The following is a 13,652-nucleotide window of genomic DNA, read 5'->3' as shown; positions in this document are numbered from 1 at the left end:
GCACAGCCTTAATGGTTTTTAGATTGAATTATTCAGGGAGGAAAGAAGTACAGTTGATCCTCATTATTCGTCATTCACAGACTTCGTATTTTCAAATTAACAAAATAAATTTGTAAGTCCAAAATTAATAATAGCACTTTCATGGTCATGCATATTCCCTTTTTTTTTTTTTTTTTGAGACAGCCTTAAGCTGTCGCCCTGGGCAGAGTGCTGTGGCTTTATAGCTCACAGCAACCTCCAACTCCTGGGCTCAAGCGATTTTCCTACCTCCGCCTCCCAAGTAGCTGGGACTACAGGCGCCTGCCACAACGCCCGGCTACTTTCTGGTTGCAGCCTTCATTGTTGTTTGGCAGGCCCGGCTGGATTCGAACCCGCCAGCTAAGGTGTATGTGGCTGGCGCCTTAGCTGCTTAAGCCACAGGCGCCAAGCTGGTCATGCATATTCCTAGCTGAGATCAAGTAAAATTGCACTGGCTTTTTTTGTTGTTGTTGCAGTTGTTTAGCTGGCCGGGGGCAGGTTCGAACCCGCCACCTTTGGTGTATGTGGCTGGTGCTGTAACCACTGTGCTACAGGCACCGAGCCTGAACATCTTTTCATGTGCTTTTTTTCCCCATTTTGTTATTTTCCTGTTCGTGTATGTTTTTTGGAGAAAAGTCCTTTGACCAAAATATTTTTTTTAACGGGGGGATTGTCTCTTTGTTGGTGGGTTGTAAGAGTTAATTTTATATTCTGAGTACTATATTCCATAAGTTGGCTTTTTATTTTTTTGATAGTATCCTTTGATGTAAATTTTTTTTTAATTTTGATGAAGTCCAATTTATTTAGTTTTTCTTTTGTTGTTTATGCTTTTTAGTGTCATATCTAAGAATCCATTTCCAATTCAGTGTCACAAAGACTTAGCTTTGGTTTTAGCTTTTATATTAAAGTTTTTAGGAGTGCAGCCATTTGGAATTCTTCTATGGCGAATTCTAAAGAATGAAAATGGGGCTCCAGAAGATGAAGAAAATTTTGAAGAAGCTATTAAAAATGTGAATACAGAACTAAATACAACTCAGGTCCCAAGCAGTATTGAAGATATATTTAACGATGATCAATGCATAAATATCACCAAACAGACTCCATCATTTTGGATTTTAGCTCGTGCCTTAAAGGAATTTGTCGCCAAAGAAGGTCAAGGAAATTTACCTGTTCGGGGCATAATTCTTGATATTGCAGATTCAAGCAAATATATAAAACTTCAAAATGTTTACCATGAAAAAGCAAAGAAAGATGCTGCTGCTATGGGTAATCACGTAGCCAAATTGCTGCAGTCCATTGGCAAGGGCACCAGAGTCCATTTCAGAGAAAGAATTAAAATTACTCTGCAGCAATTCTGCATTTCTTCGAGTGGTAAGCTGTCGATCCTTAGCTGAAGAATATGGTTTGGACACAGTTAACAAGGATGAAATTATTCCCAGCATGGACAATCCAGATAATGAAATAGTGTTGTACTTAATGTTACAGGCTGTTGATAGATTTCATAAACAACGTAGTAGATATCCAGGGATTTCTAACTATCAAGTTGAAGAAGATATAGGAAAATTAAAGTCTTGTCTCACTGGCTTCCTTCAAGAATATGGTTTATCTGTAATGGTGAAAGATGATTATGTTCATGAATTTTGCCGATATGGAGCTGCTGAGCCACATACCATTGCTGCATTCTTGGGAGGAGCTGCTGCTCAAGAGGTTATCAAAATAATCACCAAACAATTTGTAATTTTTAATAATACTTAACGTTTATAGTGGCATGTCACAAACTTCTGCAACTTTCCAGTTGTAGAGTAAGCACCCTATGTAGCTTATTGATTGAAAATGTACTTCTTGTCTTAGTGTGTAAAAATTCTGCTAAAGGAGAGCTGCTAAATTGTTTCCTGAATAAACATTTTTCTCATTTGTAAATAAATAAATAAATAAATAAAGTTTTTAAGCCACTTTGAGTTAATTTTTATGTATATTATGAGGCAAGGACTTATTCTTTAGCTTGTGGATATCCAATTGTCCAAGTGCCATTTGTTGAAGAGCCTATTTTTTACCCATTGGATGGTCTGAGCACTCTTCTCAAAAATTAGTTAACCATAGATGTATGAGTTTATTTCTGTACTCCCACTCCTATTCCATTGATCTATATATCTCTCCTTATGATTACTGTTACACTGTAGTAAGTTTTGAAATTAGGAAACATGATTTTCTCCAACTTTATTTCTCTTTTTCAAGATTGTTTTGGCTATTTAGGGTCCCTTGCAATTCCATGTTAAAATTCAGGACCAGCTTTTTTATTTCTTCGTTAATAAAAAAGGCTGATAGGGAAAAAAAAAAAGGCTGATAGGGGCGGTGCCTGTGGCTCAAAGGAGTAGGGCACTGGCCCCATATGCTGGACGTGGTGGGTTCAAACCCAGCCCCAGCCAAAAACTGCAAAAAGAAAAAAAAGGCTGATAGGCATGACATTGAATCTGTAGCTGACTTTGGAGAGTACTGCCATTTTAACAATATTAGGTCTTTCAGTCCATGAACGTAGGATATTTTTCCACTTATTTAGGTCCTTAATTTTTTTCAGCAGTGTTTCCTGATTTTCAGTATATAGGTCTTAATACTTCTTTGGCTAAATTTACTCCTTAGTATTTTATTCTGTGATGCTCTTTCAAGCAAAATTGTTTTCTTAACTTCATTTTTGAAGTTGTTAAATACTAGTATATAGAAACAGCGTATTTTTGTGTATTGATCTTTTATCTTGCAATTTTGCTGAATTTGTTTATTAGCTCTAATAGTATTTTTCTTGGATTCTTTAGTATTGTCTATGTATGTATAAGATCATGTTATCTGTGAATAGAAATAATTTTCTTTCTTTCCACTTTGGATGCCTGTTATTTTCTTGCCTAGTTGCTCTGGCTAGAACTGCCAATACAAGTGACAAAATCAGGCAACCTGATCTTGGAGTGGTGGGAGGAGTCTTTCTCTATTGAATCTAGCTGTGAGTTTTGCATAATGTCCTTCATCATGTTGGGGATGTTCTCTTATATTCCTAGTTTGTTGAGTGTTTTTATCGAGAAAGGGTGTTTGATTTTGTCAGATGCCTTTTTTGCATTAATTGAGATGTTGATGTGTTTTTTCCTCTTTATTCTATTAATGTGGTACATTACATTTATACATGGGCTTTTTAACAGCAGTTAATTATCTGTGAGCTTCTGCGTTATTCCATCTTTGGTATATAGGGTTTATTATTATAAATGATTGTGTTCACAGTATAATTGTACCAAAAAAAATTGTACCTGTGTTACCTAGGTTATCAAAACAAAATGAGCTTATCTTTTTAAAAATGAGCTTTATTGAGACATAATCTTCTTACAATAAAATGTGTCCATTTTCCACATACAATTGGATAAGTTTTGTCAAATTTATGTACCTGAGTAACCATCACCACAGTCAAGATATATAATATTTCCATCACCACAATCAAGATATATATAATATTTTCTTAACCCCCAAAAGTTCCCTATATCTTTCCCAGTCATTCTCTTTTACCCCCTTCCTGCGCCCCACCAACTATTTATCTGCATCCAGTCACATAGATTAGATTTATCTTTTCTACGGTGGTATATGACCAAAATCATATAGTACATGCTCTTGTCTGGACTCTTCTACCATAATTTTGTGTTTGTTTTTTTTTTTTTTTTCAGAGACAGAGTCTCACTATATCGCTCATAGCAACCTCCAACTCCTGGACCTAGGTGATTCTCTTGCCTCAGCCTCCTGAGTAACTGGGACTACAGGTGCAAGCCCCAATGCCTGACTATTTTTTGTTGTTGTTGTTGTTGTTGTAGTTTGACTGGGGCTGGGTTTGAACGCGCCACCCTCAGTATGTAGGGCTGGTGCACTACCCACTGAGCCACAGGCGCTGCCTCCTACCATAATATTTTTAATAGTCATCCATGAATATTCATTACAAAATTTTACAAAATATTCTCTACATGTTGGGCACCTCTTTGTAAAATTTTGGTAATTTTTGTAGTTTGGTTCCCTTATGAGTAAAGCTGCTATGAACATATGTGTACAGTCTGTCTTTGTATGCATATACTTTTATTTATTTTAAGTAAATTCTAGGAGTGGCATTGTTGGGTTTTATGGTAAGTTTATGTCTACCTTTATAAGAACCTGCCAAACTCTTCCAGAGTTTTATATTCTGTATTCTCATCAGCAGTGTGCAAGTGTTCCACTTTTTCCACATAGTACTTGGTTTTGCCAGCCTATTGCTTTTTAGCCATCATAAAGGGTTTATGGTGGTGTCTCATTGTGGTTTTCATTTTTTGTGTTTTCCTAATGGCTAATGATGTTTATGTTCTCATTGGCCTCTCCTATCTCCCCTCCCCTCCCTCCTCTTCTCTCCCCTTGCCCCCCTCCTCTTCCCGCCTCTTTCACAGGGTTTCACTACTGTTGGCCAAGCTAGTTCCCTACTTTCTTTCTTTCCGTTGTTTTTTTTTTTTTTTTTTTTTTTTGAGACACAGTCTCACTATGTCACCCTCAGTAGAGTGCCATGATGTCAGTCACATCTCACAGCAACCTCAAACTCTTGGGCTTAAGCAGTTCTCTTGCCTCAGCCTCCCAAGTAGCGGGGACTGCAGGCGCCCGCCACAATGCCTGGCTGTTTTGCTGCTGTTGTTGTTGTAATTGTCATTATTGTTTAGCAGGCTCAGGCCATGTTTGAACCCTCCAGCCTCCATGTATGTGACCGGCACCTTAACCACTGAGCTACCGGTCCTGAGTCAGTTCCCTACGTTTTTTTTTTTTTTTTGTAATTTCTATTTTTTTTTATTGTTAAATCATAGCTGTGTACATTAGTGCAATCGCCTGTACCCATTTTAAGATGCACCATAGATGTGGCCCCACCGTTACCCTCCCTTCCCCTTCTTTGGCCCTTTCCCCATAGTCTTGTGCTATAGTTGGGTTATAGGCTTCATGTGAAAGCTATAATTTAGCTTCATAGTAGGGCTGAGTACATTGGATACTTTTTCTTCCATTCCTGAGATACTTTGCTAAGAAGAATATGTTCCAGCTCCATCCATGTAAACATGAAAGAGGTAAAGTCTCCATCTTTCTTTAAGGCTGCATAGTATTCCATGGTATACATGTACTACAATTTGCTAGTCCATTTGTGGGTCGATGGGCACTTGGGCTTCTTCCATGACTTAGCAATTAGAATTGGGCTGCAATAAACATTCTGGTACAGATGTCTTTGTTATATTGTGACTTTTGGTCTTCTGGGTATAAACCTAGTAAAGGATATAGCATCGAATGGCAGGTCTATTTTTAGGTCTCTAAGTGTTCTCCAAACATCCTTCCAGAAGGAATGTAGTAGTGGGCATTCCCTCCAGCGTGTAGAAGTGTGCCCTTTCCTCCACATCCACGCCAACATTTCTGGTTTTGGGATTTTGTTGTGTGGGCTACTCTTACTGGGGTTAGGTGATATCTCAGAGTAGTTTTCATTTGCATTTCTCTGATGACTAAGGGGATGATGAGCTTTTTTTCATGTGTTTGTAGATTTCGTCAGTCTTCTTCTTTTTTTTTTTATTGTTGGGGATTCATTGAGGGTACAATAAGCCAGGTTACACTGATTGCAATTGTTAGGTAAAGTCCCTCTTGCAATCATGTCTTGCCCCCATAAAGTGTGACACACACCAAGGCCCCACCCCCCTCCCTCCATCCCTCTTTCTGCTTCCCCCCCCATAACCTTAATTGTTATTAATTCTCCTCATATCAAAATTGAGTACATAGGATTCATGCTTCTCCATTCATGTGATGCTTTACTAAGAATAATGTCTTCCACTTCCATCCAAGTTAATACGAAGGATGTAAAGTCTCCATTTTTTTTAATGGCTGAATAGTATTCCATGGTATACATATACCACAGCTTGTTAATCCATTCCTGGGTTGGTAGGCATTTAGGCTGTTTCCACATTTTGGCGATTGTAAATTGAGCTGCAATAAACAGTCTACTACAAGTGTCCTTATGATAAAAGGATTTTTTTCCTTCTGGGTAGATGCCCAGTAATGGGATTGCAGGATCAAATGGGAGGTCTAGCTTGAGTGCTTTGAGGTTTCTCCATACTTCCTTCCAAAAAGGTTGTAGTAGTTTGCAGTCCCACCAGCAGTGTAAAAGTGTTCCCTTCTCTCCACATCCATGCCAGCATCTGCGGTTTTGAGATTTTGAGATGTGGGCCATTCTCACTGGGGTTAGATGATATCTCAGGGTTGTTTTGATTTGCATTTCTCTAATATATAGAGATGATGAACATTTTTTCATGTGTTTGTTAGCCATTCGTCTGTCATCTTTAGAGAAAGTTCTATTCATGTCTCTTGCCCATTGATATATGGGATTGTTGCCTTTTTTCATATGGATTAATTTGAGTTCTCTATAGATCCTAGTTATCAAGCTTTTGTCTGATTGAAAATATGCAAATATCCTTTCCCATTGTGTAGGTTGTCTCTTTGCTTTGGTTATTGTCTCCTTAGCTGTACAGAAGCTTTTCAGTTTAATGAAGTCCCATTTGTTTATTTTTGTTGTTGTTGCAATTGCCATGGCAGTCTTCTTCATGAAGTCTTTCCCCAGGCCAATATCTTCCAGTGTTTTTCCTATGCTTTCTTTGAGGATTTTTATTGTTTCATGCCTTAAATTTAAGTCCTTCATCCATCTTGAATCAATTTTTGTGAGTGGGGAAAGGTGTGGGTCCAGTTTCAGTCTTTTACATGTAGACATCCTGTTCTCCCAACACCATTTATTGAATAGGGAGTCTTTCCCCCAAGGTATGTTCTAGTTTGGTTTATCGAAGATTAGGTGGTTGTAAGATGTTAGTTTCATTTCTTGGTTTTCAATTCAATTCCAAGTGTCTATGTCTCTGTTTTTGTGCCAGTACCATGCTGTCTTGAGCACTGTGGTTTTGTACTACAGACTAAAATCTGGTATGCTGATGCCCCCAGCTTTATTTTTGTTACTAAGAACTGCCTTAGCTATACGGGGATTTTTCTGGTTCCATACAAAACGCAGAATCATTTTTTCCAAATCTTGAAAGTACGATGTTGGTATTTTGATAGGAATGGCATTGAAAAGGTAGATTGCTTTGGGAAGTATAGACATTTTAACAATGTTGATTCTTCCAGTCCATGAGCATAGTATGTTCTTCATTTGTTAATATCCTCTGCTATTTCCTTTCTGAGGATTTCATAGTTTTCTTTATAGAGGTCCTTCACCTCCTTCGTTAGGTATATTCCTAGGTATTTCATTTTCTTTGAAACTATGGTGAAGGGAGTTGTGTCCTTAATTAGCTTCTTATCTTGACTGTTATTGGTGTATACAAAGGCTACTGACTTGTGGACATTGATTTTATATCCTGAAACATTACTGTATTTTTTGATGACTTCTAGGAGTCTTGTGGTTGAGTCTTTGGGGTTCTCTAAGTATAAGATCATGTCGTCAGCAAAGAGGGAGAGTTTGACCTCCTCTGCTCCCATTTGGATTCCCTTTATTTCCTTGTCTTGCCTAATTGTATTGGCTAGAACTTCCAGCACTACGTTGAATAGTAAAGTTGACAGAGGACAACCTTGTCTGGTTCCAGTTCTAAGACGAAAAGCTTTCAGTTTTACTCCATTCAGTAAAATATTGGCTGTGGGTTTGTCATAGATAGCTTCAATCAGTTTTAGAAATGTGCCACCTATGCCTGTACTCTTCAGTGTTCTAATTAGAAAAGGATGCTGGATTTTATCAAATGCTTTTTCTGCATCTATTGAGAGGATCATGTGATCTTTATTTTTGCCTCTGTTAATATGGTGGATAACATTTATGGACTTGCATATGTTAAACCAGCCTTGCATCCCTGGGATGAAGCCTACTTGATCATGATGAATGACTTTTTTGATGATAAGCTGTAATCTATTGGCCACGATTTTGTTGAGGATTTTTGCATCTATATTCATGAGTGAGATTGGTCTGAAATTCTCCTTTTTGGTTGGGTCTTTTCCTGGTTTTGGTATCAGGGTGATGTTTGCTTCATAGAATGTGTTGGGGAAGATTCCTTCTTCCTCAATGTTTTGGAATAATTTCTGCAGTACAGGAATAAGCTCTTCCTTGAAGGTTTGATAGAATTCTGGTATGAAGCCATCTGGACCAGGGCATTTTTTGGTTGGAAGATTTTTTATTGTTTCTTTGATCTTGGTGCTTGAAATTGGTCTGTTCAGGAGCTCTATTTCTTCCTGGCTAAGTCTAGGGAGAGGGTGTGATTCGAAATATTTATCCATTTCCTTCACATTGTCAAATTTCTGGGCATAGAGTTTCTGGTAGTAGTCAGAGATGATCTCTTGTATCTCTGTGGGATCAGTTGTTATTTTCCCTTTGTAATTTCCGATTGAGGTTACTAGAGATTTTACTTTTCTATTCCTCGTTAGTCTGGCCAATGGTTTATCTATTTTATTAATTTTTTCAAAAAACTCCTTGTTTCATTAATTTTCTGAATGATTCTTTTGTTTTCAATTTCATTGATCTCTGATTTGATTTTGGATATTTCTTTTCTTCTACTGAGTTTAGGTTTAGATTGTTCTTCTTTTTCCAATTCCATGAGATCTCTTGTGAGATTGTTGATGTGCTCTCTTTCTGTTTTTCGAATGTGGGCATCTAAAGCGATGAATTTTCCTCTCAAAACTGCTTTTGCAGTATCCCACAGGTTTTGGTAGCTTGTGTCTTCATTGTTGTTATGCACAGGAAGTTAATGATTTCCTGTGTTATTTCTTCCTGCACCCATCTGTTATTCAACAGAAGATTGTTTAATTTCCATGTCTTTGGGTGGGGTCGAGCATTTTTGTTAGAGTTGAGTTCCACCTTTAGTGCCTTATGGTCTGAGAAGTTACAAGGTAAAATTTCAGTTCTTTTGATTCTGTTGATATTTGTTTTGTGTCCCAGGATATGATCAATTTTGGAGAATGTTCCATGGGGTGATGAAAAGAATGTATATTCTTTATCTTTGGGGTGGAGTGTTCTATGTGCGTCTGTAAAGCACAGTCGTTCTAGGGTCTCATTTAAATCTCTTATATCTTTGTTTAATTTCTGTTTAGAGGATCTGTCCAGCTCTGTAAGAGGAGTGTTAAAGTCCCCTGTTATGATGGTATTATTAGATATCATATTGCTCAGACTGAGTAAGGTCTGTTTCAAGAATCCGGGAGCATTTAAATTGGGTGCCTAGATATTTAGAATTGAAATGTCTTCTTGTTGTATTTTTCCCTTGACCAATATAAAGTGACCATCTTTGTCTTTTTTGACTTTAGTTGCTTTAAATCCACATGTATCTGAAAATAAGATTGCAACTCCTCTTTTCTTCTGAATTCCATTTGCCTGAAAAATTGTCTTCCAACCCTTGACTCGGAGCTTTAATTTGTCTTTTGAAGCCAGGGGAGTTTCTTGCAGACAGCAAATGGATGGCTTGTGTTTTTTAATCCAGTCAACCAATCTATGTCTCTTCAGTGGGGAATTCAAGCCATTAACATTTATTGAGATAATTGATAAGTGTGGTAGTATTCTATTCGTCTTATTTTGTGAGAGTCCATTGCTTAGTTTTATCTTTTCCATCAGTGTGGAGGTTAGGTTCTGTCCTTTAAGTTCTGAGTTCTTACTTTGCTGCTGATCCATGGTGGTGGTCAGTGTGCAGAACAGGTTGAAGTATTTCCTGTAGAGCTGGTCTTGTTATGGCGAATTTCCTCAATGTTTGTGTATCCGTGAATGATTTGATTTCTCCGTCAATTTTGAAGCTTAGCTTAGCAGGGTATAGAATTCTGGGTTGGAAATTGTTCTGTTTAAGTAGATTAAAGGTAGATGACCATTGTCTTCTTGCTTGGAAAGTTTCATTAGAGAAGTCTGCGGTCACTCTGATGGATTTGTCCCTGTAGGTCAACTGGCGCTTACTCCTGGCAGCTTGCAGAATCTTTTCTTTTGTCTTGACTTTGGACAGGTTCATCCCAATGTGTCTTGGAGAAGCTCGGTTAGAATTGAGGCGACCTGGGGTCCGATATCCCTCTGAAAGCAGTGTGTCAGAATCTTTGGTGATATTTGGGAAATTTTCTTTTATAATATTTTCTAGTATGGCTTCCATTCCTCTGGGGCATTCTTCTTCCCCTTCTGGAATTCCTATAACTCGTATGTTGGAATGCTTCATAAAGTCCCATAATTCTGATAGTGAACGTTCTGCTTTCTCTCTCTTCTGCCTCTTTTACTATCTGAGTTATCTCAAGAACTTTGTCTTCTACCTCTGAAATTCTTTCTTCTGCATGGTCTAACCTGTTGCTGATACTTTCCATTACATCTTTAAGTTCCCTAATTGACTGTTTCAGTTCCTTCAGCTCTGCTATATCCTTTTTATATTCTTCATATCGTTCATCTCTTATTTGATTCTGTTTTTGGATTTCCTTTTGGTTATTTTCCACTTTATTAGCAGTTTCCTTCATTGTTTCCATCATTTCTTTCATTGTTTTGAACATGTGTATTCTAAATTCCCTTTCTGTCATTCCTAACATTTCTTCATAGGTGGAATCCTCTGCAGTAGCTACCTCATGGTCCCTTGGAGGGGTTGTTCTGGACTGGTTCTTCATGTTGCCTGGAGTTTTTCTGCTGATTCTTCCTCATGAGTGGTTTCTTTTATCTGTTTCCTTGCCCTAATTTTCCTTTCACTTCCACTTGCCCTTTAAGTTGTTGTGCCTGTGGACCAATCCTCAGGGGAGCGTGTCACTGTCCTAGGAACAACGCTTCGAGCCCGGACGCCAGGTGCCCCCGGAGCCCTACAGCTAACTGCGCCCAGGATGGTGGCTCTCTTGCGTCGGTCTTCTTTAGAGAAGTTTCTCTTCAAGTCCCTTGCCCACCCTGAGATGGGGTCACATGTTCTTTTCTTGTTAATACGTTTGAGTTCTCTGTGAATTCTGGTTATTAGACCTTTATCGGAGGTATAACCTGCAGATATTTTCTCCCATTCTGAGGGCTGCCTGCTTGCTTTACTCACTATGTTCTTGGCTGTGCAGAAGCTTTTTAGTTTGATCAGGTACCAGTAGTGTACTTTTGATACTGCTTCAATTGCCTGGGGAGTCCTCCTCATAAAATATTCACCCCGGCCGATTCCTTCAAGAGTTTTCCCTGCACTTTCTTCAAGTATTTTTATAATTTCATGTCTTAAGTTTAAATCTTTTATCCAGTGAGAGTCTATCTTAGTTAATGGTGAAAGGTGTGGGTCCAGTTTCAATCTTCTATAGGTTGCCAGCCAGTTTAACGAGCACCATTTGTTAAGTAGGGAATCTTTTCCCCACTGAATGTTTTTAATTTGCTTGTCAAAGATCAAATAATGGTAAGTAGCTGGATCCATCTCTTGGTTCTCTATTCTGTTCCAGACATCTACTTCTCTGCTTTTGTGCCAGTACCATGCTGTTTTGATCACTATGGATTTATAGTACAGTCTCAGGTCTGGTAGCGTGATTCCTCCTGCTTTGTTTTTATTGCTCAGTAATGTTTTGGCTATTCGAGGTTTTTTCTGATTCCATATAAACCGAAGTATTATTTTTTCAAGATCTTTAAAATATGACAATGGAGCTTTAATAGGAATTGCATTAAAATTATGTATTGCTTTGGGCATAATGGACATTTTAACAATGTTGATTCTTCCCAGCCATGAGCATGGTATGTTTTTCCATCTGTTAACATGTTCGGCTATTTCTTTTCTTAGAGTTTCATAGTTCTCTTTGTAGAGATGTTTCGTGTCCTTTGTTAGGTATACTCCCAAATATTTCATCTTCTTTGACACTACTGTGAAAGGAATAGAGTCCTTGACTGTTTGTTCGGCTTGGTTATTGTTGGTATATATAAAGGCTACAGATTTACGGGTGTTGATTTTGTAGCCTGATACATTGCTATATTCCTTGATTACTTCTAAAAGTTTTATAGTAGAATCTCTAGTGTTTTCCAGGTATACGATCATATCATCTGTGAAGAGTGAAAGTTCTAACTCTTCTGACCCTATGTGGATACGCTTGATCGCCTTTTCTTCCCTAATTGCAATGGCTAAAACTTCCATTACAATGTTAAAGAGCAATGGAGACAGTGGGCAACCTTGCCTGGTTCCTGATCTAAGTGGAAATGATTTCAATTTAACTCCATTCAATACAACATTGGCTGTGGGTTTGCTGTAGATGGGCTCTATTAGTTTAAGAAATGTCCCTTCTATACCAATTATCTTAAGTGCTCTGATCATGAAGGGATGCTGGATATTATTAAAAGCTTTTTCTGTATCAATTGAAAGAATCATATGGTCTTTATTTTTAAGTTTGTTTATGTGTTGAATTACATTTATAGATTTATGTGTATTGAACCAGCCTTGAGACCCTGGGATAAATCCCACTTGGTCATGGTGTATAATTTTTTTGATGTGTTGTTGGATTCTGTTTGTTAGGATCTTATTGAGTATTTTAGCATCTATATTCATTAGTGATATTGGTCTATAATTTTCTTTTCTTGGTTGGTCTTTCCCTGGTTTGGGGATCAAGGTGATGTTTGCTTCGTAGAATGTGCTGGGTAATATTCCTTCTTTTTCTATATTTTGGAAGAGGTTTAGTAGTATAGGTACTAGTTCTTCTTTAAATGTTTGGTAGAATTCTGACGTAAAGCCATCTCCTGGGCTTTTCTTTTTAGGGAGATTTTGTATAGTTGATGCTATTTCAGAACTTGATATAGGCCTGTTCAACATTTCCACTTCGTTCTGGCTAAGTCTTGATCAGTGGCGTGCTTCCAGGTATTGGTTGATTTCTTTCAGATTTTCATATTTGTGAGAGTAGAGTTTCTTGTAGTATTCGTTAAGGATTTTTTGAATTTCTGAGGGGTCTGTTCTTATTTCATCATTACCATTTCTGATTGATGAAATTAGGGATTTTACTCTTTTTTTCCTGGTTAGGTTGGCCAAGGATTTATCTATTTTATTGATCTTTTCAAAAAACCAGCTTTTGGATTTATTGATCTGTTGTATAATTCTTTTGTTTTCAATTTCATTTAATTCTGCTCTGATTTTTGTTATTTCTTTTCTTCTGCAGCGTTTGGGGTTGAAGTGTTATTCTTTCTCTTGTTGCTTGAGATGTTCCATTAAGTCATTGACTTCCTCTCTTTCTGTTTTCTTGAGGAAGGCTTGCAGTGCTGTAAATTTCCCTCTTAGGACTGCCTTTGCAGTATCCCAGAGGTTCTGGTAATTCATGTCTTGATTGTTGTTTTCTTCCGAAAATATGGTGAATTCCTTCTTAATCTCGTCAATAACCCATGTATCCTTCAGCATAAGGTTGTTTAGCTTCCATGTTTTTGTATGGGTATGCAGGTTCCTGTTGTTATTTAGTTCAACTTTTAGTCCATGATGGTCTGAGAAGATGCAAGGAATAATTTCTACTTTTTTAAATTTGCTGAGGTTAGATTTGTGGCCTAGGATGTGGTCGATTTTGTAGTATGTTCCATGGGCTGATGAGAAGAATGTGTATTCAGTTTTTTGGGAATGAAATGTTCTGTAGATGTCTGTTAAGTCCAGATGTTGAATGGTTAAGTTTAAATCTAAAATTTCTTTGCT

General features: G+C 37.7%; 1 protein-coding gene and 1 pseudogene across 7 annotated transcripts in view; both read left to right on the top strand.

Moving 5' to 3' along the window:
* The window catches only part of PTPRA (protein tyrosine phosphatase receptor type A), a 203,475-nt gene that overhangs the window by 54,007 nt on the left and 135,816 nt on the right, over positions 1 to 13,652 (top strand). The window contains exon 1 of one of the 7 annotated variants that reach the window (XM_053574767.1): positions 3,747 to 3,764. The exons of 5 other annotated variants lie outside the window; for them this stretch is intronic. The gene's annotated coding sequence lies outside the window, so the exon portion shown is untranslated. Of the gene's footprint in view, positions 1 to 3,746; positions 3,765 to 3,789; positions 3,807 to 13,652 lie in introns of those variants that run through there. One more of the 7 variants, XM_053574766.1, reaches the window with a different exon arrangement.
* On the top strand, positions 828 to 1,872 carry LOC128574111 (NEDD8-activating enzyme E1 regulatory subunit-like; annotated as a pseudogene).

Source organism: Nycticebus coucang, chromosome 21 (genome assembly GCF_027406575.1).
Source record: "Nycticebus coucang isolate mNycCou1 chromosome 21, mNycCou1.pri, whole genome shotgun sequence".
Taxonomy (NCBI): domain Eukaryota; kingdom Metazoa; phylum Chordata; class Mammalia; order Primates; family Lorisidae; genus Nycticebus; species Nycticebus coucang.
The sequence above is the reverse complement of the archived record's forward strand: the minus strand, read 5'-3'. Positions and strand labels throughout refer to the sequence as shown.